This window comes from Etheostoma spectabile, chromosome 12, assembly GCF_008692095.1.
Source record: "Etheostoma spectabile isolate EspeVRDwgs_2016 chromosome 12, UIUC_Espe_1.0, whole genome shotgun sequence".
Classification (NCBI taxonomy): Eukaryota; Metazoa; Chordata; class Actinopteri; order Perciformes; family Percidae; genus Etheostoma; species Etheostoma spectabile.
Genome location: NC_045744.1, coordinates 4,508,711 through 4,513,272, shown reverse-complemented (window position 1 = coordinate 4,513,272; position 4,562 = coordinate 4,508,711). Strand labels below are relative to the sequence as shown.

The window sequence follows — 4,562 nt, the reverse complement described above, 5'->3', positions numbered from 1 at the left end:
GGATTACAAGGCTTGGATATTCTATTACCTTGGCATGTTGACAAAGTAGAAAAACCACGTTTACGGCGATCTTTCACCGCTGTGGATAAAGACACGAGGACAAGGTGCACGCTCGATTTAGACAGAAACGGTGCAGTGTTTCTTAACTTCATAACGTGATTATAACCGCTGTGAGTCACCTTATGCTTTGTGCGGGGGCTTGATGGAATCACAAGACTTTAAGCTTTCTAATGATGTGCTGCATGACCGTGTTGGTGACGATTTAATGCATGAAAACACGTTGTGGAAAAACAGGTACCGTTTGAGGAACCGTGACGAAAGAGAGGTTAATGCAATGCATTAAGCTCAACGCCTCTCCAAAGCTGACGAAAATCTTTTTAACAGATGGTTGTCAATCTGAAATGAAGACAGATTCAGCAACTGCACGGCCTATAGGTGGTATTTTTTGAATTCGCCATTTTTGTAAAATAATAGATTGTATTCCAAACGAGCCGCCATTTTGGTCCATTTTCAAATCCGGGAGCAGATAGCCCAACATGGCGCGTTCGTGCCATTGGCTGCAGCCATGGCGGATGTAGGATAGAGTAAACTGTTTAATTTGCATGTCAGTGGTCAGTGAAGATCAGTGTTGGGAGTAATTACAGTAATGTATTCCTTTTTACTGTAACGTAGTAAAATAACGCATTTGTTACGTTCTCTAATGCTACTCAGGCCTCTTTTTGAAAGAGAGCTGTTTTGTTTTTGTGTTTCAGGTCTGCCGCCCCTGACTGCCTGGTTATCAGAGAGGCTGCATATAAGCTCCAAGGTCCAAGGCCCCTTCCTCTTGCCACAACTTCCTGTCATGAGGAGTTGGTGAACTACTCTCTGCTGGTACATATAATTTGGGAAAGGTATTGAATTGTTATCTGAAGCTGGTAAGGGTTCTCCGCCATTTGTTTGGACATCTTTTTCTCCTGTTTTGTGGACAGCCAGGGAGATTAGCACTGTGTATTTTGGTTTGACGCCAATTTCTTTTGAGGTAGTATGGGTTTGTTTGTTGTTTTGGCCTTGGAGACCCTGATGTTTTTTAAAGCTTCTATTTTTGGTTGGCTTACTGTTTATTACCCTTTTCTGTTTAACATTATATCTATCTATCTATCTATCTATCTATCTATCTATCTATCTATCTCTTGTGTAATGAAAGAGACTTGCTACGGTACTTTGACGTGTTAGTCCCTCCTTTGTTAGTTTGAGTTTAGGATTTGTGTTACTTCCTAGCTTCCCCTAGGGATAAAACTTAAGGGTCGTAACAGCATTACTAATTACATTTCAGTAATATTATACCCATTACAATCTCAGTAACGCGAGTTACGACTCATTTAACCCGACATTTTGCATTTGCATTTGCAAAACAAAAAAAGTAGAGTTATTTCCTGTTGCAGTATTTGATGGTTGAGGTGACTGCAGATACGTTTGCGAAATGGATATTATTTTCAGGAGTTATTACGTTGAAGAGAGCTGTCCCATCTCTGTCCCCCGTGGTCAGAGCCAGAACCAGAGACGGTACGGACGATATCTCTGCAGAGATCTGAGGACCAGTTAACCATAGTCCTCAGAAACTCACCAGAGGTTAGAACGCCATCACAAAGAAAGAGGAAGGAGACAAACATCCGGTCAAAAATTAGAGATATCCGGTAGAATTTAAAGAAGGACACAGGAACAATCCCGTAAATGGGACTTTGTCGATATAAACTAAGGTGGTACATACAGCAAAGAATATGTGGAATACAAATGAACGAAGGTGCATCCACAGCCTGCAACATTAGGGGCGGTTTGGAGTTCATGCTCTCAACAGAGCATGAACTCAATATGATCAATGCCCTTACTCTCTATCAGATTTAAGTCTAAGGTTGTCTGTCCAAGGCCTGCAGCCTCTTCCTCACAGCTCTCTGCCAGCCTGATGCAGCGCGCTGAGGGGAAACTGAAACTTTTATAGAAAATCAATTCTTTATTAGATGGCAAGCAAGGTGGCTCGGCCGGAATAACTGATAGGTATCAGGACAAACACTGCCTCGTCTGTGTGGGGGCAGACTGAGAGGAAAAGCTCTAAATGTTTTGGAGACAGAAGGGGATGAGTGCGAGGATAATCCTTCTAAAAGTACAGGTCTTCTGTCGGCAGCCATGTTTAAAAAATTGTCCTCTGCTGCTATTTCTCTGTCAAAGATTAGCTCTGTATCTCTACGGACCGTTGTTTTCCATTAGAGACTAAACGGTTGTTATCTCGAATTAAGAAAGCGAGGGGGGAAAGAGTCAAGGTGCTCCTAAACCGACGCTGTGAGGTTGTTGAGAAATCTGATAAATATTCTCTGCAGGCCCAGTGACTTTTTTGCTCCATTTAAACTCGGTCTCTTACTTTTTATTGCCTTTCACCTTTCCTAAATCTTCCAACCCCTTCAATCTGTCTTCTTGCTAGAAGATTTAGTCAATCAGAGGGCAGCTGAATGCCATCCATGTGGCACAACGCAGAAATAAATATCAATCATAATAAGACACTTTATAGATAGAGTAGTTCTAGACCAAACTCTTTAAATTTAAACACCCAACAATTTCAGTAATTCCCCCAAGAACAAGCAATTAGTGTGACAGTTGTGAGGAAAAACTGCCTTTTAGGGAGAAACCCGGTACAGACCCAGGCTCTTGTTGGGCGGTGTCTGTAGGTGCAGGTTGGGGGTTTGACTAACAATGGCAATAATAGTCACAATGAAGATAATGGAACTATGAGAACTATGACTTGAAATATTGTAGTAGTTCATGGCGTAGCAGGGCACAGCAAGGCATAGAAGGACATAGTATGGCGTAGTAGGGCACTGCAGGGCATAGCAGGGCATAGAAGGACGTAGTATGGCGTAGTAGGGCACTGCAAGGCATAGCAGGGCACTGCAGGGCATAGAAGGACATAACATGATGTAGTAGGGCACTGCAGGGCATAGAAGGACGTAGTATGGCGTAGTAGGTCACTGCAGGGCATAGGACGTAGTATGGCGTAGTAGGGCACTGTAGGGCATAGAAGGACGTATTATGGTGTAGTAGGGCACTGCAAGGCATAGCAGGGCACTGTAGGGCATAGAAGGACATAGCATGACGTAGTAGGGCACTGCAAGGCATAGCAGGGCACTGCAGGGCATAGAAGGACATAGCATGATGTAGTAGGGCACTGCAGGGCATAGAAGGACATAGTATGGCGTAGTATGGCGTAGTAGGGCACTGCAGGGCATAGAAGGACGTAGTATGGCGTAGTAGGGCACTGCAGAGCGTAGCAGGCTTTTAACTTTTGTCATGGCACAACCAACCCTGGGAACTTGATTACCCTTGTTAGATTCAGGGATTAAAACAGAAATTGGCTTTGCTGGCACATATGATACTATGAAAAAAGCTAGCCGCTTAGCCGCCTGACTGAAGGTAAGGGACTAACCTGTTCCTCTTAACCTCGTCAGCCGGTGCAGCGTTTAACAGTGTTATGACATTTCACTTGTTTGACATTCAAAACGTGGACATATCATTAACACACACTGTGGGGAAACGTCAGTTAAATCAAAAATACAAACCTCTGCCCCCCTCAGGCTGCTTCCACAGACCCTTATGGCCCGAGGGTGCGGGTAGGCCACACACACCCTGGCAAGGCAGCCATTGATCAAACAGACTGGATTGTGCATAGGATATGCATAACATTGGGACATACTTCTTATTCATAACATTGCTTCTTAAACTTTGACCCTCTTGCTCATATATATGCCGTGGAAAGGATTTTGCGTCTGATTAGCCAGAAAACCATGCTGGCATGCAAACTGGCAAATCCCTTCCTGATTCAGAATGTGATCCTGTAATTTTTGGCATAATAAATTTGACATACTATGTATTGGGATGTACTAAATATTTTTTTCTGGCAGACCAAATGATATAGTAAGGGTAGCAGAATGCAAAAAAAAAGATTGGCATGCAGGAAAATCCCATGCAGACATTTCTAACAGTCTGGCAACTTGATTTTGAACTTGTTTGTACACAAACAAAGCTAAGAAAAGTTTTTTGTGAAGAATGTAAAAAAAAAAGTGTGATTGTCTGATTGATCGGAAAGATACATAAAGAAGACAGAACGACTGTGGAGACGAGTTTCAGACACTGTTACACCATATGACAAGCACTCTGTTTGAAACATACTGTTGTGGAACTTCATTCATTCTACAATATTGTCCAAAATATGGCTATAATGAACTACTAAACCCATGGAAAAGCCTGATTGATTAATCAGCATGTGCTGATCTGTGCCTGTCAAAAAAGCAAAACCTACATTGCAATTAATTGGAGAATATTTCATCAAAATTAACTTTACATCTTGGGGCTGTCTTTGAGACTGTTGTGCACCTTTTGGGCATTGATTTGTCTTCTACGTTTTGTTTCCCCTGGTCCCCTTGGTGTGTCTCATGATGTAATGAAGGCCTGTTTGACCGACAGCTGAGACAATAACCTGGATGGTTTGGACAACATAAGTGTTCTAAGGTAAGCAAAAGACTTGTTTTGTGTGTGGT

General features: G+C 42.6%; 1 long non-coding RNA gene across 1 annotated transcript in view; it reads left to right on the top strand.

The window, feature by feature from the left end:
- The first annotated feature begins 349 nt into the window (after positions 1-349).
- Positions 350-4,562, top strand: part of LOC116699616 (uncharacterized) — an 18,867-nt gene continuing 14,654 nt past the window's right edge. Inside the window, exon 1 of the long non-coding RNA XR_004334471.1 lies at positions 350-435. This is a non-coding gene — a long non-coding RNA (uncharacterized LOC116699616). The remainder of the gene's footprint in view (positions 436-4,562) is intronic.